The following is a 25,139-nucleotide window of genomic DNA, read 5'->3' as shown; positions in this document are numbered from 1 at the left end:
GACCTTACTGAAGAGCAGGTTAAATGAGAGATGCAAAATCCTAGCACTTTCTTTAAGTGTAGGTCGTGTGGCCTAATGGATAAGGCGTCGGACTTCTATGAAAGTAGTTATCCGAAAATTGCGGGTTCGAGTCCCGCCACGATTAATAGCATATGACGAAACTATTAGTTCATGATGAGTAGTAGTTAACCACAAACCATGGGGAATCATGTCATATCAATAAAACTACAAATATATCTCGAACACTCAATGAATATCACTGGCTTGCATTGCCTTCACAGTGACGATTGAAATGTGCTGCTGATATAGCGTTGCTTGGTAGATAACTTAAATCATTCTCTCTAAAGACACACAGAGTATACCTAACTGATGATGAATGAACCTTTGATTTATATATCAAGAATTTATTGGCCTTTTAGCTCAGTTGGTTAGAGCGCCGTGCTAATAACGCGGAGGTCATGAGTTCGATCCTCTTACGGGCCACTATAATTCTTCCATTAAATATTTTCCACTCTAAAAAGGTACTGATAGATTCGAAATATTTTGCTAAAACATTTATTGCAGATATGGCCGAGTGGTTAAGGCGACTGACTCGAAATCAGTTTCCATCTTGGAGCGTAGGTTCGAATCCTACTATCTGCGTTTTGTGGCATTTTATTGGTAAATGTAACTACACAACATTTGATCAAGTGACGCCAGAAGTTATTTCTAGTCATTTTTTGGGAGAACATCCAAGTTTAAAATCAGTAGGGGAGTACACAGTGAGACTCCCATGTGATGGCCCTGGACAAGACAAGACAAACTAAGCAACGGGGTGACCCTGGATAAGGCATGCTCTCAACAATGGTCCGTACGAGTGGTAAGAACAGTCAGGTCCATCGAAGTCGAGGTCTGTGATCGTAGGCCAGGTTTAGATAGTTTCTAAAAGTAGATGAGAGACAACAAGTACACGTTGCCGAGAATGCACCTTACCATCATGACCAGCGTCTTGAATTCAGCGCGTTGTTGCTCCAGGAACCAGTGAAGACGGCAGAGAAGGATGAGACAGTCAGAGTTCACCTGTAAAACAGCAGAATAAGTTCCGCTGCCAAGTAATTGTCACTGGCAAAGGTTTCCAAGTTTAAGCATGCCATTTCAGCGATTTCCCAACACTTGGACCAATGAAAATTTTTGCTTGAAAACAGTAAAACAAAAGACAAGTAATTGCCAACTTAACGACGATTTTCGATAATTATAGTTTCGGTTGCTCGCTACCTCTGGCGAGACTCGAACTCGCAATCCCCGGCTTAGGGGGCCAGTGCCTTATCCATTAGGCCACAAAGGCTGAGTTATGTTGAATCTCCTATCCGAGGAATGACGCAAAGCTTTTTCCTAGAAGATAGCCAAACGTCCCATGTTATATAAACATACAGCGATTACCGTCTGTGGACATCGTCTCAATCTTGAAAACCATGTTTTTTGAATAATCTTAACTACAAACTCTATTTACAGCTTTCGAGTTCTATAACTGGACATACATTTACTATTGCAATTAGTTTTATCAAATATCAAGGCTTTCTACTCTCACAATGAGGGATACTCTTTCTCACTATCTCATTTCATTATTTGTGTATGTTCCACGACCTATATCCGAATGTACTTCCTTTTGGTTCGCACTTTCTCTACATCGTAGGAATTAACATAAAGAAACACCATGAGAACTCGTGTTGTCGTCTATGAACATCTATGAATTCTGCCCATAATGGTGAATGATTTCAAACGATATTAACTTGATAATAAATGGTGGAAAACCAAAAATACTAACTAAAATCAAAAGACTAGCCGCCCGATAAGCGACTTGAACCCTTGACCTCAGGATTAAAAGTCCCGCGCTCTACCGTCTGAGCTAACCGGGCTTAATAATTGATATTGCAATAGTTTTCCGTTCGAGTTCATTTTTTAATTTTACGATTGCTTATAGATCTTTTACGGACGGAAGTACGGACGTTTTTCTATTCTTCGTAAACAAAATGAGTTCACATTCTTTCATCCTATAATTTGTCTCTGACTACATTTTGTGTTTGTAAACTACACTCAAAGACCGCCATAATGCATTTCGGCACTGGCCTCTGAAAAATAGACACGTTTCTGGAAACCCCAAGTGACAGGTCATGGTCTATGGCTCCGAGATAGCTCCCGGGACCTAGGATACCCATGACTGTACAGATCATATTTGTAATCATGCGTAAATTTGAGATATTAGTAAACGATTGAAAATGAGTTGTTCCACTAGAAAATACTAGCATGTGAAACAAATGGCAATTCACCGCAGTTGGTAGGGTTCGAACCTACGCCCTCAGAGAGGAATAGATTTCAAGTCTATCGCCTTAACCACTCGGCCACAACTGCCCCGAATTTTCAGACAATCTAGTAATAATATTTATTGGTTCACCAAAATTTCCGTTTGACCTTACTGAAGAGCAGGTTAAATGAGAGATGCAAAATCCTAGCACTTTCTTTAAGTGTAGGTCGTGTGGCCTAATGGATAAGGCGTCGGACTTCTATGAAAGTAGTTATCCGAAAATTGTGGGTTCGAGTCCCGCCACGATTAATAGCATATGACGAAACTATTAGTTCATGATGAGTAGTAGTTAACCACAAACCATGGGGAATCATGTCAGATCAATAAAACTACAAATATATCTCGAACACTCAATGAATATCACTGGCTTGCATTGCCTTCACAGTGACGATTGAAATGTGCTGCTGATATAGCGTTGCTTGGTAGATAACTTAAATCATTCTCTCTAAAGACACACAGAGTATACCTAACTGATGATGAATGAACCTTTGATTAATATATTAAGAAATTGTTGGCCTGTTAGCTCAGTTGGTTAGAGCGCCGTGCTAATAACGCGGAGGTCATGAGTTCGATCCTCTTACGGGCCACTATAATTCTTCCATTAAATATTTTCCACTCTAAAAAGGTACTGATAGATTCGAGATATTTTGCTAAATCATTTAATGCAGTCATGGCCGAGTGGTTAAGGCGACTGACTTGAAATCAGTTTCCATCTTGGAGCGTAGGTTCGAATCCTACTATCTGCGTTTTGTGGCATTTTATTGGTAAATGTAACTACACAACATTTGATCAAGTGACGCCAGAAGTTATTTCTAGTCATTTTTTGGGAGAACATCCAAGTTTAAAATCAGTAGGGGAAAACACAGTGAGAGAAGAACGAAAGGTCTTTAGGTCTTTAGCATATGTGATGGCCCTGGACAAGACAAGACAAACTAAGCAACGGGGTGACCCTGGATAAGGCATGCTCTCAACAATGGTCCGTACGAGTGGTAAGAACAGTCAGGTCCATCGAAGTCGAGGTCTGTGATCGTAGGCCAGGTTTAGATAGTTTCTAAAAGTAGATGAGAGACAACAAGTACACGTTGCCGAGAATGCACCTTACCATCATGACCAGCGTCTTGAATTCAGCGCGTTGTTGCTCCAGGAACCAGTGAAGACGGCAGAGAAGGATGAGAGAGTCAGAGTTCACCTGTAAAACAGCAGAATAAGTTCCGCTGCCAAGTAATTGTCACTGGCAAAGGTTTCCAAGTTTAAGCATGCCATTTCAGCGATTTCCCAACACTTGGACCAATGAAAATTTTTGCTTGAAAACAGTAAAACAAAAGACAAGTAATTGCCAATTTAACGACGATTTTCGATAATTATAGTTTCGGTTGCTCGCTACCTCTGGCGAGACTCGAACTCGCAATCCCCGGCGTAGGAGGCCGGTGCCTTACCCATTGGGCCACAAAGGCTGAGTTATGTTGAACCTCCTATCCGAGGAATGACGCAAAGCTTTTTCCTAGAAGATAGCCAAACGTCCCATGTTATATAAACATACAGCGATTACCGTCTGTGGACATCGTCTCAATCTTGAAAACCATGTTTTTTGAATAATCTTAACTACAAATTCTATTTACAGCTTTCGAGTTCTATAACTGGACATACATTTACTATTGCAATTAGTTGTATCAAATATCAAGGCTTTCTACTCTCACAATGAGGGATACTCTTTCTCACTATCTCATTTCATTATTTGTGTATGTTCCACGACCTATATCCGAATGTACTTCCTTTTGGTTCGCACTTTCTCTACATCGTAGGAATTAACATAAAGAAACACCATGAGAACTCGTGTTGTCGTCTATGAACATCTATGAATTCTGCCCATAATGGTGAATGATTTCAAACGATATTAACTTGATAATAAATGGTGGAAAACCAAAAATACTAACTAAAATCAAAAGACTAGCCGCCCGATAAAGGACTTGAACCCTTGACCTCAGGATTAAAAGTCCCGCGCTCTACCGTCTGGGCTAAGCGGGCTTAATAATTGATATTGCAATAGTTTTCCGTTCGAGTTCATTTTTAAATTTTACGATTGATTATAGATCTTTTACGGACGGAAGAACGGACGTTTTTCTATTCTTCGTAAACAAAATGAGTTCACATTCTTTCATCCTATAATTTGTCTCTGACTACATTTTGTGTTTGTAAACTACACTCAAAGACCGCCATAATGCATTTCGGCACTGGCCTCTGAAAAATAGACACGTTTCTGGAAACCCCAAGTGACAGGTCATGGTCTATGGCTCCGAGATAGATCCCGGGACCTAGGATACCCATGACTGCACAGATCATATTTGTAATCATGCGTAAATTTGAGATATTAGTAAACGATTGAAAATGAGTTGTTCCACTAGAAAATACTAGCATGTGAAACAAATGGCAATTCACCGCAGTTGGTAGGGTTCGAACCTACGCCCTCAGAGAGGAATAGATTTCAAGTCTATCGCCTTAACCACTCGGCCACAACTGCCCCGAATTTTCAGACAATCTAGTAATAATATTTATTGGTTCACCAAAATTTCCGTTTGACCTTACTGAAGAGCAGGTTAAATGAGAGATGCAAAATCCTAGCACTTTCTTTAAGTGTAGGTCGTGTGGCCTAATGGATAAGGCGTCGGACTTCTATGAAAGTAGTTATCCGAAAATTGTGGGTTCGAGTCCCGCCACGATTAATAGCATATGACGAAACTATTAGTTCATGATGAGTAGTAGTTAACCACAAACCATGGGGAATCATGTCAGATCAATAAAACTACAAATATATCTCGAACACTCAATGAATATCACTGGCTTGCATTGCCTTCACAGTGACGATTGAAATGTGCTGCTGATATAGCGTTGCTTGGTAGATAACTTAAATCATTCTCTCTAAAGACACACAGAGTATACCTAACTGATGATGAATGAACCTTTGATTAATATATTAAGAATTTGTTGGCCTGTTAGCTCAGTTGGTTAGAGCGCCGTGCTAATAACGCGGAGGTCATGAGTTCGATCCTCTTACGGGCCACTATAATTCTTCCATTAAATATTTTCCACTCTAAAAAGGTACTGATAGATTCGAGATATTTTGCTAAATCATTTAATGCAGTCATGGCCGAGTGGTTAAGGCGACTGACTCGAAATCAGTTTCCATCTTGGAACGTAGGTTCGAATCCTACTTTCTGCGTTTTGTGGCATTTTATTGGTAAATGTAACTACACAACATTTGATCAATCATTCATTGTGGGGTTAATGGTTTAATTACTTAACCCTAGGTGGCCTAATGTAGTTTGTCACCTTGTTTAACCTTTCTTCTTGGCCTTCCTCTTTTTAACCTTGCTCCCCCTCTCGGTGACTGTCAGTCTAGTTCGGAGTATTAACCTTGCACCTTTTTTCGTCCGTTGTTGCTATGTATTCTTATTTGGTGTAGTTAGTGGACGCTGTTGGTGTAATAAGGTTAGATAGGCATCAACATTGACAGTTTATCATTCTGTACCGGATCTTGTGTAAAAGGGAGTCGGCAAAGTGATTGATTTCGCTTAAAGTGACCTCACTTCAAGTGTGAATTAGGCCATATGCTGATTTGAGCGTAACAATATATAATATATATATAATAAATACGATTTTTCCACAGAAAGAAAGGGGGTCTGACACACCATTCATCCTGTTCGCATACACACAGAAAAAATCAACTATAAAACCAAGATGGTGTCACCCATAAACCGCGTGAAGTGAATTCAAGCAAAAAAAAAATGACGAAGACTCGTGATATGGAAAAGTACTCATCACCGCAAATAAATAATGCAACGACAAGCGCACGTGTGAAGTTTCCAGAAGAAGATGACTGCAGATGAAGTTGGAGAGGCCCAACACGCTCTGACCGAATATTTAGCACAAGGCAGACGACCATGATTGTAGAACCTCCTATCGAGAAACAGTGCATTGTGTCCACACGATTAATGAAAGTCTTGTTGCACAACTGACGGAGTGATATACGAAGGGGAACCACGAATGACTGCACGAACGGGAATGTAATTCCAACCGTTGCGGGAGAGAAAAAATGGCGGTGCTGTTAAGCCGCATGGACGGTGCGCATACACAAGCGCTCCGAACCGCTGGCACTTGGTCGAAAAGAAAAACAAAATGAAATTGATACTGGTGATGACCCATTGTCTTGGGTTGGGTTCATTTTCTGTTAGGTTTTTTTCTTGTCGGAAAACCGCGGGCGAACCCCGGGTTGGCGGGGTTTTGTATGTGTTGAAGTTGTTTTGTGTGAAATGGGAGTGCTAACACAGTCAGATGCTGATTACGAGTCAATAATGCTTCATTGCTGGTTATTCAACGAAAGACAAACATGCAGAATATAATTAAACACTTTTCAAGTTCAGACTGACAGCCCAGAATATGCAAACATTCAACTTTCCAAATAAATTTAAACAGAAAACCTATTTTCTATATTTCGTTATGTTGAGAGCTCAACTCTTCCCTCAAAACAGCTCAGTGCAATTTTTCCATTCAATTCTTGGAGATTTTCTGTTCTCTCTACTTCACACACTTACAGCCCATACACTGTAATCAGGGAACACGGGGACACACCTAATCCTTCCCTATTCAAATCTACATCTACTACACCAACTGCTTCTTTCTCTACTACTACCAGACCTGCCTCATCAACTACCATTTCTGCCGCGATCTCTTTTATATCTCCAACCATTAAACTCGATCCCCTTGCTCTTCTCGATTCATCTTCTTTAGCGTTCTTTTACACTTTCTTTCCAGCTTTCTTTTGCCTTTTCTTGGTCTCTTCTTTTTTTTCAAGATTATTTTCTAGCCTAGTAATGCAGAAATGACAAAAATAACAGTAAAACTAGATAAAAACACCCAGTCTTACCTTTCGTAGTACTTGGGCTATTAGATTTTGCAGTTGGTGTTGGAGTACGGCTCCCACATATTTTGGTTGTCATCCAAATCTTTCCATTTTAGCCAAAAATACATTCCGTCTTCTCTTTCTCTGTTTCATAAAAAATTTGAAAAATATAAGAAAATTTAATTCCTATACAGGATTACATAGTAATAATATAGCCTTTGGATTCTAATGTCGGAAAAATTTAATTCTAGAATTTAGTTCAAGTTGTAAATTACACTGACATTGCAGGCTTATATATTCCTGTCTTTTGGATTGATTGGTAACATTCTAGTGCCAACATCTTTTGAAATCACAAGTTTGCCTGATCTCTTTTTTCAATAACCTCTCTCAGAACTAGGCCAGGAATCAGCTGCCATTGTAGTTGAAAGTTTAGCTGATGCTGTGACACATGCAGGATTTTTTGGAACTGAAAGTTGCAGTGATGTTATTCTAATGAAAATTTTACATGTAAGGAATATTTTGTCTACCAACTTTTTCAGAAACAATAACAAAAAATGTCACCCCTCTCAGGTCTGGAGAATGTTGGTTCTTCACCCTGCTGGGATTCCGCTCTCTAATGAAGGTGTTTGATCATGCAAAGCTGTTTCCGAATCTGCTTTAAAACAGTCTGGTTCGTAATCAGCTTCTTTAGCTTTCGTCATTATTTAGACTCGTTGATTCATTTTCTTTTCTTTTAGTTCTTATTACTCTTATGTCGTAGTTGCTTCGATCCGATTCCACCGCAAAACGGCTGAGTATATAAATATTTAAAAAAAACGAATCCGTTTACGCCTGCTTATCGACTACGTCGGTCCGTCGACCTTGCCTGGCCTACGGAGAATGGTACAATACTGAACAGGAATGCCATCGAGTCAATTGCGGATTTCCCGGTTACATTCTCAACGAATTGGCGAACATAACAAACTTCAGTAATACCGTCTCCTATAATTGCATCAAAAGAATACGCCTGTCCAGCGATGGAACACGCCCCTGCGAGGAGAACAGTCACCTGAGTGCATTCTGGTCACTTGCGAGCCAACGATTCTCCCAGTTTTCAGCTCCCAGATTGGGCCGTAAGTGTCTTCGGAATTCTATGTTGTCTGCCACCGGATTTCCTTCCAGTGTTCAGGCAGGACGAACCGTATTCTTTGACCTACCAGGACGAGAGGAAATGGGAAGACATCCTCCCAGTTTTCCGACCTCTGAAATGCGTGCCCATCCAGTGTGGAACTCCTCTGGAGATTTACAACGCTAGCGTCCAGCTGGTCTCTCGCCCGCTTAACTATTGAGTCGGTACGTCAAAACCGTTGCCTATACGTGAAAGACGATTTTCCATCCATTTTTAAAATATTTTTATGTCTAAATAGAATAGACAAATAAGAGTTAGTCTTTATTTTAATTGGATCGGTGAACTAAAACAGGTGCTGCAGTGGTTTAATCGTGTAATGAGGGCTTCTTTCTGGAGAGTGGATCACGACGAAAATGAGTCGGAAGAGTCGGCTGGATGCCACAAGGCCTACCTCAATGCCGGGACCTTACATCGATACCCGGAATCACGTCACACAATTAATCGAGAAGGTTTCAAACGGACCAACTGGTGAGCTAAAAATACGACAACGGTTACCAGGTGAGCGCAACTTTGGGGTGGGCAACTTAAGTCTTCAATTAGGACGAAATTTAAAGCTTTAGCGACGCGGAACCCAATTCCAACGAGCACTTCCGGTGCCAGGAAATGTTTTGTCCCGAATGTCACCAATCTGTGTTTTAAGTATGTGCTCGGCTAAAAAAAATCATTTTCGAATAATGTGAAGGCATGTAAGCTAAAAAGATAAGGTGATTATTTACATCATTCGATTTTACATTCAGTAGAAATTTTTTCAGATGACAGTTTAGCCTACTTCAGACAAAGTTGCATTCTTGAAAACTCTTTGTTGATTGATGGCAAACATCACCTGCAAGCCGGACGCTGTACATACTTTCAACATATAGTCTACGAAACAATCCGTGAATTAATTTTCTTCTTTGCTCCCGTAGGAAAACTACCTTGCTTGCATAGAAGCTTTTAATCAAGAGAAATGTTAAAATATGTTTTGATAGAGTGGAAGAGTAACAACGGAAGAAAATGCAACCTCCCCCCCAACACGATATGAAGAATGTCAATATATTCTGTCACCTGTTAGGCTACATATTCTTTTACGAGAAAAATATTTTAGCATGCTTTGTTGGGTACCCGTTTTGTTCCCAGTTAATCTCCCGCTGCTTACGCTGGTTTTGCATCTAACAATATTTTTTTTGACAATTTTATTTTGATTACTTTCTGCTTTCTAAAATATGAAACGAAAAATTAAATTTCTAATACACAAATCATCGTTGACTCGGTTGAGTTAGCCTCAACACGTCAACTCCTGTAATACGGTATCCCGTCGTTTCGGACACTAACATTTCGGCCCCATACCTTTTCGGCCCTTTTTAACCATTTCGGCCCGGGGCCGAAAATGTCCAAAACTGGGTCCGAAATGACAGCTTTATTAAAATAAAATAAGTTTAAAGAAAGAAAGAAGCTATTATATATATATAAGCTATAAAACTAAAATATCGTTATAAAGCATCGTTAGAAGTACAATATGTAAAGCTTAACAAGAGAATAAGACCGAAATGTAGAAAAAAATCTTAAAGTTACAGATATAATTGGCTTAAAATCACGTAAGCTACTTCGAGTAAAAAAATATGTGTAACGCTTTGGACCAAAAATTGTTTTGCAAAATCTCTACCATAAAACAAATTGTCGAAAATTTTTAAATATTTCTTTGATTACTGTGTAAGTATTTTAGTATAAAAAAGTGAACGTCCATTAATAATCCAATAAATATTTAAAATTTTAGACGTTCGCTTCTTTTACTAAAATACTCTCTTCTTGTTATTTAACTTTTCAACTAGATAAATTATTTAACAACTTCAAAAATATTTATGAAAATGGGGCCGAAAAGGTAAATAGTGGGGCCGAATTGGTAGGTCGATTTCGGATTGGGCCGAAATGGTACGGGGCTGAAAGGGTAGGGTCCGAAATGACATACATCCCTGTAATATTATATTATTTTCTTGTTTGAAGAGTAAAGCAAATAGGATATAGGGTACATAGCATATAAGATAGATAGCCCCTAAAATAAATGGCTAAGTAAATGGCTTAATTTCTTAAATTACTTGTTCCATTTCTGAAATAAACAATAAAATGTTGACTCTGTTCCAAAGAAAAAGCACGGCGGTAAACTGGTGCTCGTTTTATCACTGTAGCTGCGGGTCTAACGCTGTCTCCATAATCGATTTATTATCGCTGGTATTACTACTGAAACGAATTACTTATGAAAAACTTTAACAGAATATCTAATGAGAAAATTATTACACATTTCATTTATTTTGTGTTACTTGTGAAACTAATTTCTTCTGTAGCTTAGTCCATAGTTGCAATGACACAAATTTCTGTTACTTGTATGTAATAAATTTTACTTTTTATTTTTACTTAAAAATTAAGTTGTTAATAATAATAAGTAATTTTATTTACTTACATCTATTTTTACTCACAATGGGAATCCGTCATTCTGCCATGATCCCTTTTCAAACGCCAAGAAAAAACGTGTTGTTCCAGAAACGATGTCATTTTCTAAATGTTATAAAGCTTTGTTTACATTACCACTCGAGTGTTAAAATGATATTCCATTCGTATTCTTTTTTAGGTAAAAAGAAAATTTGAAGAAATATGTCAACATAATACATAAATTATACGTAAACAACATCATTTGGACTACTTGGGTGAGATATCAATTTCTTGACAACCCCAATTGGGTTTTACTTTGAATTCCCCAAATACTGTTGGAACAGTTATCTCGAGCCTAAAAATTAAAAACTCTTGGCCAACAATAACACCGTCGAGACATCCACTTTGTGTTGTATACTGTCAGAAAATTTGGCTACGACAATATGGTCAATCAATCTATTACCCTGCATAAACGAGACATATAGCATGCATATGAAAGTGACATAAAATTAGAAGATGGTACTGCAGCCACGATTGTCTTCTGCTCACCAAAGTAAAGTATTTACAACGGAAAAGAGTCACTGTCATGCAATGTCGTGACTATCCATCAAGCAGAGGGTTATGGCCTACATCTTTCCCTAAATATTTATACGTGAACAAGGCCGATTACTGAGTAGGAAATCTTCGCTGGCTATAACCCTTCAACCCAACTCAACCCTGGCAATTTCTGCAGCAGTGAGAGAAAATTCAAACCAACTGTGACACTCTGTCGGTCACAATATTTTGCTAAAAGAGAACATAAAATCCTCCTTGCTGAAAGCTTGGAAACATAATGGACGTCATGCACGAATGGCAGCGCGGAAAGTTTCCTGAATCCTCAGATACAAGATACAACCTGCCTTAAAAACAATTATATCCATCATAAAATCACACAATAGTCTTTACAAGTCAGTGTCATTTAAATCAACATCTACACAAAATTTGTGAAATTGCCTAGCCGAACCAAAGTTGAAAAAGAATCAGTTGAATAACTTTATTTTTACGTCCTTGTTTTGCTGACTTAACTGAAAAAAATGGCCAAGCGATTCCTTCACTGCTAGAAAAAATCCCGAACCTGGGAGACCTTTGGAGCTTAACCAAAAGAGCTGCAAAGTTCATTTTTACAATGAGAATGTAAAGTATTAAATTTTATACTATAACGTTGCAGAAATAGAACAGAATTCAACTTTTTTTCGGCAGAGTTAGTATTTCTAAACAGGAAGCGATTGAAAATTAAGGGAACTGAGAAGTATACAGTACACAACGAAAAAAACCCACACAAAGAAAAAGCTTTATTCCTTTATCAACCGTCACGTTGACTTTCCCATCGCATTTAGGTCACCTTGGATTCGAGGTTAACCTTGAAGGGTCAAAGAACTCGAGGCCCATTAAAGCCAACCATTAAAGTTCAATGATTTTCAGGTCTGGTTTTTACTGCGGTTGTTTCATTGGCCACGCGTCTTTTACGTCCCTCCTTCGGAGGGGGTCCCTTCTTAGACGGTCGAAGTCTTGAAGATATAAAATGAAGTAAATACGGACAGTCGATACCGAACTTTGAATGGCAAAAGGAAACAGATTTAATTTTTGCCTGTTTATTTAACAATCGAGATTTATATTTCTATTGTTTGGCTTTTGTTAAAAAATATAAACTATGGCTATTACTTTTACTGATCATTCAGCTTTACAAATGCTTGGCCTTAATTCTTATCCTCATTGTAAATTTTTTGACAACTTTGAAATAATTTGGGATGACTGTAAAAATCATTCAAACAGAAATAACTCTGCCAGAAATGCTCTGTGTTTTTGTCGATATGATGATTAATAATTAAAACTGTACGGTTGTAAATTATGTTCCCCGGCATAAAAGATATAATAACATTTTTAATGTGTTAAGTGTTACAAATGAAAAAGTTGCCTTGTTGGATGATTCTATTTGTGATTCATATTGTATGTGTTTCGGATCATAAGTGAAATATCTACATATGTATTTTATCCATGTAAATTAACAGAATCTGTTACAAAAAAAATAAATTTTTTGAAGGATGTCAGAAATTTAATATTTTTTATTTCAAAGCACTAAAACTGATTGAAACATTGGAGATATGAATAAACCTTTTCTATTATAATAATTTTTTTGGGTTCTTATTAGCACTAAAATATTTTTCAACTTATGATTTAAATTTTGCAGTAAAAGGTTTGCATGCTTCAGAAATTGTTAAATCATACGTCCCAGGTGAAACTAAATTGGCAATTGCAACCATAACAGTTCCGCCAGTGCGGAACTCTGATTTCTTAGAATTCATCCAATTGGCAGGTGAATCTTTTGGAACAACTTTTAACCTACCGATTTTAACGCGTAGACAGTTGTCATCAGTTACTTCGACTTCAATAACTTGCATACGTGATAGTTATCTGTCCATGGCCATTCTACAATATTAGTACACCAACGGCCGTCTAAAGATTGCAATGATTCTCCTTGAACATATGGTCTCAAGCCAAAGTTTTCATTTTCTGGCCACATTTTTTCGATGTGCAATGATTTCCCTTCACTTGGAATATGGATTTCTCCATGGAAATCTTTTTGTGTCTCTTTTAACTTATGTGAATTCATATAAGAAAATCCCAAGTAATCACCTTTATTATATTGATATTCATCATCAATGTTTACACATCCTGTGCCGATAATTGGAACTAGTGATTCGTTAACAACATATAATTCAATACGCACCACCTGTCTTGACATTTACTTTTGTCTTAATACTTTCATTTTTAATAATCATTAATCTACTTTTAATTCTATCTAATTGACTTAATAATTCGTCCTGTTTCTTCCATTTTGTTGTGGAATGATTGAATAACAATGATATACTAACATTTTTTTAATGAAATGTGTATTTCACGATCTGGCCAACTTGACATAGCATTTTTCAAAAGATAATCTTCTTCATTTTTTGGTCTTTGTACTGTCAATTTAACATCAACAGTTCCTTTATCCCAGATATCCATAGTGTAAACGTCATAACAAAATTAAGCGCAATGGAGCATTGTTTTCTTAAATTTTAGCCATTTCGATAATGCACTTGGACGTTCTTGGAGATGACAACGCAACCTTACAACCAGCAATTCCTGAATAATTTATCCACCATCAACTCTTCTAGTTGATACCTGATCAATCCTATACCATTGCATTTCATGAATAGTAGCTTCGTTGATCATGGAACCGCTTACGTTACAAACTCCATTTTCATCTACTGCTCCATTACCAACGACAGGTTCAATTTGTTCTAAAAAATCTGTTAAAGTGGTTAGGCCATTCTGAATTGTACCATTTGGATCAGTAAATTCACAAATTATTCCAAGAAATTTTCCAGAATGCCAGGTAATTTTATAACATTCAGGCTGAACATCAGTTACATCTCCGTTTTTGAAACATAAAGTTTTATAAGAATTTACATTTAAATGTGATGTACCAGTAGTGTGAAGGTGTGTGAAGGTGAAAAAGGTATTTTTGCTTCTAACGTTTATTTAACATCGTCCACTTCTTTGTCAATTGCATCTAGTTTTGCATCTGTACCAAGAAATTGTACTGTACTGTACACTTGCTCGCATCATCCGAAACACTGATCCTTAAACTTGAAATAGGGGAAAAGTAACATAAAAGGCCATTGTTAAAGGCCTGCAATATTGGCTTTTTTGCTGTTGCAGAGTCTGGGAATGAGCCTGTGCAGCCCAGATTGCAATTCCTGGTGGAAAGCCACCTGCTCTGGAAAGGAAATTTGCTTCATTTAAGCTCTTTAGTTCGAATTTTTTTGTGCATTCGCCTATCGCATGTCTGATTTGAATGTCTATTTTTGAAGATATTTTGGTGATTAGCACATTTTGGTGATCCAAAAGAACTTATAATAGCAATTTCCACATGGCAATGTTTACATTTTGACAAGTACTAATTCCTAAAAATTCTTCTTTAAGTAAAAATTTCTTAAGTACAGTTTTGAGTGTCAAGAAACATTGGCAATGCAACCTGTTTATTATTATTTTAAGTCAGTCATATGAATCAGCTTTAAATCCTACACAAATTTTCTTTCGGTGAAAGACTAAATTTATGTCGGAAACTGTCTCAAACTGCACAGAGCAGACAGTAGATTACCAAGCATGATGAAAGAAACATATTTCACTTGTTTTGGCCTTCATTGCAAAGGACACTTTTGTTCTAGGATTTTTAATTTCTCAAAATATTAGTTTTTTTTCAATAAGTTAATTTTTACTTCGATCAACCCAGACGGATATTCTTATTATGTTTTTTTTTGCGGATTAAGGATATTTTGCTAGGTCGCAAAAAATCAGACAAGTCAATCAAGTCAGACAAAGGTGAAAAATGACTTCAACAGCTGTATTGCGCGATGTTAACAAATGTTAGAAAAGATTTCGAACAACCCTTTAGGGAAACAACTAAAAATTTTCCTCACCTAATTGTGTTGCTTGGGTCTTCCTCTATGACTGATGATGCGCCTTGCGAGAATAATAGGATCTTTTGATGCCAGAATGCTCTGATGATGGCCTATTTATAGCATTCATGTCAATTCATTTCGTCAATGTCTGACTCGCACACTGACTCGGACACAGTCAAGTGTTAAGTCATTATTGGGGTGATTTTGGGCAATATGATATCGGGGCTCATATTCAATAGTTATAGTAATATCAAATTTGACTTCAGAAGGAAGCGTTTGTTTGATTTATAAACAGTAGTAACGAGAAAGTAAAAAAAAAAAAGCGCTTAATTTATTTAAATATGGGAATGTACCATAGGAATGTTCAAACTTCGACAGTTGTTTTAACATGGTTCTTTAGACATTCAAGTTTGGAAAGCCCGAAAAATTCGTGGATCAAGCTAAACGTGTTCGGGTTGCTTTGGCAGCAAATCGAACAGTTTTAATAAGCTCATTGGAACAAGTTGCCTGCTCTAACATCCATTCATCCATCCATCCATCATGAAGTGCAGTCACGGCTCCACACGATAAGGGGCTCAAATACAAACCCTACTGGCAATTGCTGCTGGAATGATCATCAATAAGTAGTTATAGATGGGGCACTCAGAGAGAAATCCTACTGGCCATTGCTGCGAGACTCATCAGCAAAGATCCAAACCAACATGGTATTTGCAAAATTCTAACTACTCTCTTATGATTATAATTTTATTTCCTTGCGTAACAAGGTGGTGCAGCTTTTGTTGCTGTTGCTTCTGCTCCTAGAGCTGCTGGTTATCGTGGAGAAGAAGGTTGTCATTTAATTAAAGGTTATGGTCGTAGTGTTCCCTTCTTTCAAATAATTATTTTATTCTTTACTTCACAGCTGGTCATCGTGGTGGTGGGGGAGGCATAAGTGGAAGGGGACATAGAGGCAGAGGTAGAAGAAGAGGTGGAGGTAAAGCAGGGTAGTGGTAATCCTTACTTTTGAATTTTTCTTACTCATTTGCTTCGCAGGTGGTGGTCATCATAGTGGTGGTGATGGCGGCAGCTGGAATAGGAGGTGGAAGATAAGGCAGGTGTTCCAGGTGACAAATAATCTAAATACAAAGCAAATAAAGATATAAAATGCAGAGCAATCTTGAAACTGAAATAATCGTATTTTAATTTCAATTTTCAGGCAACTTCGTCCTTTTTCTCTTTTACATGAATACAAATAAGTTTAATGCTTTTCTTTTCTTTTTATTTTTCAATAAAATTACAGATAAAAGTATATGGCACGCCGTTTCCAACTTAAAAAAATAAAAAATAAAAATTTAAAAAGCGCTAACGCCATCTAGCGGTCAAATTTACAACTATACTTAAAAATTATTTTTGCAAATTGATAGCTCTTTTCATACCAAATACTCAATCAAATTTTCTTTAACCGTAGTAAATATGTATCTTTTCAAGAATTCCGTTTTTGGTTAACACAGAAAGGTAAAAAGGACAATTAATTATTGTTTCATTCAAATAATTTGTTGGCATTTTTTTCAAGTACGACGGTAACGTTTTACAGCATTTCGCCAATTTATAATTACGCTTTCGATCAACGCCTTGTTAATAAAACGACTGGTTGTGTCTCTTCTAAAAAATTGTCATGATAAGGAAAATATACTCAGGAACCCGGTTTGTCAGTTGAGAGAAAGAAAATAGTCAGGGAACTTCAAATTCGACAGATCTTAAAATCGAAAAGAAAATTTTCAGAAGACGAAGAACACGACTTCTTAACGCGTCGACACTTCGGGTCTTGAAATGAAAGCAGACTGAAAACCCTCAGCTTGGCTAAATTATTAACAACTTTGTACTGTTGCATCATTTAGTTTGAAACCCCCGCTCTCTTTTCAATAGTCGTAAACGCTTCTGACTTAATTCGCTCATGTGAATTCATCACGTCATTAACAGTCATTATCTAGTAATTTACCCTCTATAGTTAGAATGGAGCATCTGTTTGTGACTGAAAGTGATTCTCAAAATGTGTCATCTTTTTGGGGGATTCCTGAACGTTATTGAAGTCATCGGTTCTTGTTGAAAAAAAATTTGATCACACTCAAAAAGAGCCAAATTTGCTTATTTCTAAAGATTCAAAAATTGTCATTGAAGTGTCCTCAGATCTGCTTTACTGGGTCTACTTGGATAAGAAACGGCAGCGTTCCAGAATTATCAATCCTGAAGTGAATCCGATGTCGACAGTCACAGTGATTTGTGTGAATTCTGGAGAAACTGCCAACATTCTCTTCGGTAGTGTCCGTTTACTCTGCGGCTTTGGAACTGCCATTGAAGATCTAAGAGAATGGACAGAGCTAGCACAGAAAAACATCATTGCTGTGGACGAGAATTCTTCTGGTACATTAGGAGCTTGCTCAACGCGAAAGGCTATCGTTAACCAAACTTGGAAGGCTTTCCCTGTCAATAACGATAAAGTGAAATTTCAGTGTCCAGACTATACGTTCACCTACGTTCTGTTGTCAACCGTTTTGTGAATAAATAAACTCCAAGACGCTGTTATTAGCCACGTTCTAAAAGCCCTTCCGAATTCTTCATTTAACTTAATAAAGAAGCTAGCGCGTTTCGTGCATTGTGAAATAGTCTTAACGTGCGAAAATTGAACCCTTTCAAGGGAGTACCTCAGCCTCGCACTATGTGCATCACTTTTTCTGCTAAGGATAATTTGTTTCGTCGTGGGATGATACCCGCTGTTAGAAACGGAAAAAAATTAAGTCGGGTTCATTTATGTGTTTTTTTCTTCTCGTTGAGAACGGAATTAAGCAACTATTAAAGCAACCTAAGATATTTCACATCCCAGATAATCTTACGGCACCCAAAGTCTTATACTACCTAGTGTCTTTGTTTGAAGCAGTTAACATTCCTGAACTTGACGGTTTTGATAAACTGTTTTCTTCATTCGTGGATGTATTAAAGGATCTATAGACAGAAGTAGTGCAAAAAGAAGATGATTTTTCCCGAATCAGAGTGCTTGTAAAAGCGAACGGAAATATCCTAGGAGACTTTTTCACTAAAAATTTTGACTTGGGTTAGTTTTTATTTTATTTGTAATTTCTTTAAGTATTAATCACATCTGTTTATTTATGAAAATTGCCTCTAGAAAGTCAGTTAGAACGCGAACCTCTTCCATGTGGCAACAGCAGCGCAAAAGAGCAGCGAGCGAAGTCGAGGATTTCATTAGTCTACGTCAAACGTACCAAACGGAGATAAATTGGCCATAAAGAAGGAACTGGAGGAAATACCAAGCAGTTCTCTTGGGTGTGGAAGAAGAGGAACCAAAAGACCTTTGTTTTTCGGGAAACAACTCGGTCTCTTACCACTGCAGCACCAGCAACTCGGCCAGCTACTCCTATAGTACCAGAAGCTTAAGAAAAACGCGAGTGATTGTGATGAGCAACAGGATGTATGCAACCAGTGAAAAACAATAAAAATTGATTACTAAGAATCGCATTTGTTATGTATGGTCTCCTTTCCTCCGATAAAGTAAAAAAAAAAGAATATTGAATAAAATCGGAATAATTTGAATTTTAAGGGAATTGAAAGAACTCTGAACTGAATTTTCAAACACTTTAACGCGAGGCAGTGTTTTTAAAACTGGCACCCTCGGATCCCGAGTATAGTTCCCAAAATCTGGCATTTTTCAGTAGGGGGTTACGTGTGTGTCAAATTCATTCTACAGGGGCTTATGCAATTGTCTCTCCTTCTTCTCATCCTCTGTGGGACAACTATTCCTCGCATTCAAAATTCGGGAAAAGCAGTTTTTATTCACATTCTTATGTGATCACTCCCATGGATGTACCTGGCACACCTAATCTCGAAGCGGTTCATCACCATATTGGAATATGAACAAGGTTTGCTAAGCAAATTTCAACAGCTCAGGGTTTTCGGGATTTATATGGCTAACAACTATTCTTTGATTCGAGCTACTGATAGATTGTTAGGAGGGAGGAGAGAGGGGGAAGTAATGAGACTACTGAGTGCAGTTTACACTTCTCTATGGCATGCGACTTGAAAAATAAAAGTCCTCGCATTCAAACTTCGTGAAAAAGCAGTTTTTATTCGCATTATTATGGGATCACTCCCACGGATGTGCCTTGCACACCTAATCTCAAAGCGGTTCATCACCATATTGGAATATGAACAAGGCTTGCTAAGCAAATTTCAGCGGCTCCGGGTTTTTGGGATCTATATGGCTAACAACTATTCTTTGATTCGAGCTACTGATAGATTGTTTGAATAATTTGAGAAAGAGAGGTTTTTGTGTACCTGTAGCATACACAAATTTTTGGTAATAAACAATATGAGAGATTAGAAAAGAAACTAGAAACATTCAAAAATTCAAACTGTTCGACCGAGATTTTCGAACGAATGGGCTCTTCTCTACAATACGCTATATATACTCAAGCTTCTATTGAGCCCGAGCAAGGTTCGGTCACGTGACTGCTATTTTAAATAGCAGTCACGTGACCGAATGCAAAATAGGTAGGAATAAATAGATTGGGTCAGAAAATAGAAACCCAAGAACGGTAGGAAAATACCTTTCACGCCGCGCACACTCAACGCAACGCTAAATTTTTCCCGCGTAGGGTAAGGAACCCCCCTCGCATGTCAATGGACTCGACTGTACCATCGATCGTCAGAGAGTCGCCCTAAGAATGCTGAGGCTTAGCGTGCAAGCCGCTGATGGCAGCCGAGTACCCACCAACATCTTTCTGGTGAAGGTACCGACACCTTATTGATGAGAACGGCCGTCGTGTCCAGTTTGAAGCCACAAGGTCCGTAACAAATGTTGACAGTGGATGGTGTGGGTAGAGTCATCAATAGGTACCAATCCAAGCGAGTGCAATTCCAGTTGCGGGTGGAATGCGGTAAAGTTGCGATTGAAAAGTCAACGATGAAATTGGTAGCCAGCCCCACCCCAATCAAAGACTGGAGTCAAGAGAAGAAGAACTGGCCATAACTACGTGACTTACCGGTCGGTGTAGTAGGAGAAAAGATGTATCTGCTCGTCGGTACGGAATATCTGCATCTTTTGGTGTCAGTTGAGACCCGAGAACCGTGGAAGTTTTGGATTTAAAAAAGGACTAAGAGTTGGCAATACAAAAGACTCTGGATCAAACATACGCCTCGTGAGTTCGAGATCAAGTGAACGAAAGGTATTTCCGTCTCTAAAGGTGTGAAATAATGAACTTTTTTCGACGCCACTGCATCTTTTAAAGGGAAATCGCTTAACGATGCCATGTTAAGTGGCCCTACACTCCAACTTGCATTGGCCGCTTAGTAACCCTAACTTGTATTGGCCGCTTAGTGACAAGCTTCCACCAACACACTGTCGCTTGTGCTTCGGACATTGATGCCATGTTCAGCGGCTTCCGGCTGTCAGCAGAGGACTCGAGTTATTTCTGTTTCCTGTGGCGAGATCGAGCGATTTGGAGCCAGTGGTTTACAAGATGTACCGATTACCTTTCGGTGCCAGTTTTTCACCTTTCGTCGCCATTAACACTGTGCGTCAAATCATAGGGGGTGTTGGGGACGACAAAATGACCTCCGTCGTCCGTGAATGGATTTACGTCGACGATTATTTGAGTTCGGCAACGAGCTTGGTGGAAGCCGTGCAATAAGCGTCCTCTATGAAGGCGAGATTGACCGAGGCCGATCTGAATCTACATAGTTGGGTCTCTAACTCCAAAGAAATTATGAGAAGGCTTAACCGAAGACACATCCGTTAGGAGGTAACGGCGAAGAGAAAGAGCAGGGAGAATTTGAGATTAAAGCTCAGACACTTTCAACTTTTCACTTTTCAACACTTTTCACTGCTTCAAATTCGCCAAGAAGACGCTCAGGCCAATGACGTTCAGGCCAGTCACCGAGGACGTTCAGGCCAGTAAGGTATAGCGGATGCTGGCTATATGTAACTAGGCTATGGGATCCCTAGCATGATTATGAGCTATGAGGCAGTATAAACAGAAAAAAAAAATTATAATTATTTATAGGATAGCCATCCCATAGCCACGATAAAGCTCGTCTAAAATCCCCCTCCTGCTCCCTAACACCCCCCACCCCCAAAAGCCAAAGAAATGTTATTGAAACCTTAATTTTTTAACTGAAGTGTAGTAGTTTAGTGGGTAAAGCGGTGGTAATCTGCAAGGAGACGTTAAAACAAAATTGTTATTATTAAAGTGTGTTCCCGTTTTTTTTTTTTTTTTTTTTTTTTTTGAGGGGGGGGGGCGGTACTATTGCGTTGTACTATGGTCAAACGAACGGGCTAGCTGACTATGAAGTAATATCGTGTAGCAGACGACCCATCCCTACCCTTACCTCTTCCTCCCCTTTGTTGTGTCTTTACTCTGAGGCCCTTTTGTAGACCGGAAGAGCATGTCTGAAATGGCTTTAGCTGTTGATGTAGTGGTGGGACATGCAAGATGCACCCTCGGAAGGGAAAAACTATTTTTGGGTCGTGGAAATCAACTAAATTCAAGTAGTTAACGTAGGATAAAAAATTACTTGATTACACAAGAATATTATTTAGCTTATTCTTGTCAAGGGGGGGGGGAATTTAAATTTCGTGCGATTTTTCTAAATTATGCACGAAATAAAAAGGGGACATTTTAGGGGGGTGGTTACACAAATGGCGGCGGGGAACGGGAAAGGGGGATATCGTCTACACCCAAACGTACTTATACCGTTCAGGATGCGCCACACATGTTTCGAAAGCAAACTCATCCATGTTTTTTCTGATTTTTTATTGTGATAACTATTACTGCGGAGCAGTCAAGTTATAAAAAGGGGACGTAGTGCCATAAGAGGCCATGTAAAAAGGACCGAAAACAGCCAAGTGTAGATTATTTTGGGTGGGTTTTGTTTTTCTGTAGGCCAAAAAAATTGTTTAGATTAGGTCCCAACAACTAGGTTAGATATTATCTATCAATTTCACGATTTGGTACATTTTCATAGGCCACATTCTCTGCTGATACCCTTTCCTTTTGAATTATGGTGAAAATAGGAAAAATAGGCCAATTTAATTTGTTCACAATACTAGGGTATCTGTTATGGTCATGAAGTCAATATCCTGATACATTTATGTGGTCAGCTCTAGTTCAAGCAAATGTTTAAAAAATACACCATTAATAAAATTTCTGAGTCCAGAGATCAGAAAAAATGGTGAAATTGATTTGTTGAAATCCATTTATTCACATTCTGGTCTACATTAGAAGACCCATCCAGACAGCCGAACAGTACTACACCTGGTAATATTATCGGACATTTTTTGAAATCTAATGAAGTAGATGGTGCAGCAAAACTAATATTGCGCAATCTAAAATAGTACCTGACATTCAGGGTGAAAAACATTCTAGTACAGATGACACTGAAGGTTCTGCAAAAATGGCTGTGTCAATAATCTTTGAATTTTGTCAAGACCGTAGAATTCTTTGCTAGTTTATCCAAAGCGATGATATAGGTTGCCTTGGCTGCCAGTGAGAGAGCAGCAAACTTCGTGCAGCAAGTGGCATGCCATGGGGAAGTTCAGGATAGCCTCCACACAATTTTATAGGCTTCAAACAACAATAATTTGTCTCGCGACTACAGCTTTAATTGCTTTAGATAAGGTGCAACAATAACGGAATTTGCATAATTATCATTATTGCTTAAGATTTCAATGATAATATTTGCTTCCCTTCCAGCGCAACGATAAAAAATAGAAATTCGTTTCTTTGCCTGCTTTTCCCCCGTTGTTAGCGTAATCTTTAACATTTGTTCCTTGTCCTTGTGTTTCCCGCCCTTATACTTGTACTTATATTAAACTATTTATAGAATTTCATGTATTGGATTAAAATGTTACAAGATGTTAGAAAAAATTATTTTAAACGATAAAGTCATTCTACTGTATTCTCTTCTACTTGCAAATGCAAATCTCCACCAGATGCACTCATTTTCATTTTAGCCATACACTTTAATGGACCATAGAGCATTTGTAATAAGATATAAACTGTCTTTATAGGTTGCAGTTTTTGTTGCAGTAAATCGAGTCTCTAAAGTCAAGTCCGCATATATCTTGATAAATCACCAGATAAAGCTCTTATGAGGAAAGAAACGAAAGTAAGACCACTGACTTTATATTAACACAATGATGAAGTTCTGGACGTAATTTTTTTCTCATCCGCATGTATTTCTTTTAAGTTACCTTTAGTCGGCAAAGTATCGCACCGCACTTTCGTTTAAGCCTACACCGAATGGTTCGATCGAGATGTATGTCTATTGCAGGAACGTGAAGCTGCTCTATGCTGTCCTCTATTTCTGGGACACTTATGAGCTCTCAGTTGTAATAGCCGCTTATATTTCTTTATGAACTGAACATACTGCCTCGGTTGAGCCCACGTCGTATAAGCTTAAATTGCGCAAATTTTACGTTTCCTCCACCACGATAAGTATTAAATATAGCTAACACAAATAATTATTCACTTAAAATATTCAGAATTTAATGGAAATATCCCTCACTGGATAGGAGTCCGTACTTTCTGACCCCAGTGAACCAACTAAGATAGTTTGCAATTTTTTGTATGAGAAATTTATAAAGTATATTATGCGTGAATATCTATCCACCGCTATATGACTAAAATCCTTAAAATAATAATAAAAATAATAAAATACATCCAAGAGAAATGGTATTATTTCTTACCGGACTAATAGACTTTTATCTTACCACACTTAATATGTTTTCTGTCTAAGTAAATAATGGACAGTGTATAGCTTAGAAATAGTACACCCGACGCATGATTCTTCGGGCATTACAAGATGTCCGACTGTTGAATCAATTGTAGGACAAACAATAACTAATAATTTTCTATTTTTCCCCTCGCTGTCCCTCTTGACCCGGTGTCCCGGCATACTCAAGTCTCTCCAAAAAGGATTTCTAGAGCCAAGACTAAAACTACAATATACAGATCAATAACATTCCATGGTCTAAACCTTATTAGATACGATAAACGAAAGATTTTTTCGAAAGTGTGATGGTGTGATTGAATCTGTTCCGTGATATTTTGATGCCAATAAAATGGTTAATAGTTTCAACAGTCAAGTCAAAATGATGATGCGAAAAAAATGATGCGATTACCGTCTGTGGACATCGTCTCACTCTTGAAAAACTTTGTTTTCTTCAAATAGCTAGTACTGTGCGTGAATATCAATCGGTTTTACCTCATTGATTTCGGTTTTCTCTTCGTTTTATATATTTGACGGCCGGATAACTATTAAAGAAGCACTCGCTATTCTAAAAAAACTGTCTGTGAAAAAAGAATTTTTTTTTGTTCTTCTATAGTGGAACGGGAGGTTTACATAAACTCAAGAAAACGCGATGATTTAATAAAGCTCGTCGCGCAGTTTTTTCTTTGTTTTCCTCGAAAATAGAAAAACGCAAACTAATAAAAAAAAACTTGAAGAAAAGATATGGAGCAAAGACAGAATTTTTGGTTTCAAATTGTTTGAATAACCAACATGAGACCCGCTTTTGCATAGATATCGTTGATAAATCAGTCATTCAATAACTGATATGAGAGTAATTGAAGAGGTCGAATAACTTCTTGGTTGCAAATTATTGAATAGAAAATTTTCAATTGCCCGCATTAATAGTATTGGAAATTGTTGATGTGGAGATGTTGATGAAATCAATTGTTTAATTATTGATTTGAAATTTTTTCAATGTTTTTAAAAGGGAAACGCAAGAAGATACGGTTCCCTGCAGACGGGGAAATTTGTTTGCACCCTGCGATTTCGTGCAACGGCTTG

At 38.0% G+C, this 25,139-nt stretch overlaps 9 non-coding genes across 9 annotated transcripts; 5 read left to right on the top strand and 4 right to left on the bottom strand.

Annotated features, from left to right (window-relative positions):
- Positions 1 to 61: 61 nt before the first annotated feature.
- On the top strand, positions 62 to 145 carry Trnar-ucu. Its single transcript is given in 2 exon segments — positions 62 to 98; positions 110 to 145. It is a non-coding gene; the product is annotated as a tRNA-Arg (tRNA).
- A 415-nt stretch (positions 146 to 560) lies between these two features.
- Trnas-cga lies at positions 561 to 642 on the top strand. The gene has a single exon. It is a non-coding gene; the product is annotated as a tRNA-Ser (tRNA).
- Positions 643 to 1,251: 609 nt separating this feature from the next.
- On the bottom strand, positions 1,252 to 1,324 carry Trnar-ccu. The gene has a single exon. It is a non-coding gene; the product is annotated as a tRNA-Arg (tRNA).
- Positions 1,325 to 2,306: 982 nt separating this feature from the next.
- On the bottom strand, positions 2,307 to 2,388 carry Trnas-uga. The gene has a single exon. It is a non-coding gene; the product is annotated as a tRNA-Ser (tRNA).
- Positions 2,389 to 2,854: 466 nt separating this feature from the next.
- Trnai-aau lies at positions 2,855 to 2,928 on the top strand. The gene has a single exon. It is a non-coding gene; the product is annotated as a tRNA-Ile (tRNA).
- A 794-nt stretch (positions 2,929 to 3,722) lies between these two features.
- Positions 3,723 to 3,795, bottom strand: Trnar-ccu. Its single transcript has one exon. It is a non-coding gene; the product is annotated as a tRNA-Arg (tRNA).
- Positions 3,796 to 4,777: 982 nt separating this feature from the next.
- Positions 4,778 to 4,859, bottom strand: Trnas-uga. The gene has a single exon. It is a non-coding gene; the product is annotated as a tRNA-Ser (tRNA).
- Positions 4,860 to 4,977: 118 nt separating this feature from the next.
- On the top strand, positions 4,978 to 5,061 carry Trnar-ucu. The gene is given in 2 exon segments: positions 4,978 to 5,014; positions 5,026 to 5,061. It is a non-coding gene; the product is annotated as a tRNA-Arg (tRNA).
- A 264-nt stretch (positions 5,062 to 5,325) lies between these two features.
- Positions 5,326 to 5,399, top strand: Trnai-aau. Its single transcript has one exon. It is a non-coding gene; the product is annotated as a tRNA-Ile (tRNA).
- The last annotated feature ends 19,740 nt before the right edge of the window (positions 5,400 to 25,139 follow it).

This window comes from Daphnia pulex, chromosome 2, assembly GCF_021134715.1.
Source record: "Daphnia pulex isolate KAP4 chromosome 2, ASM2113471v1".
Classification (NCBI taxonomy): domain Eukaryota; kingdom Metazoa; phylum Arthropoda; class Branchiopoda; order Diplostraca; family Daphniidae; genus Daphnia; species Daphnia pulex.
Note: the sequence above shows the minus strand (reverse complement) of the source record. Positions and strands in the feature narration are given on the sequence as shown.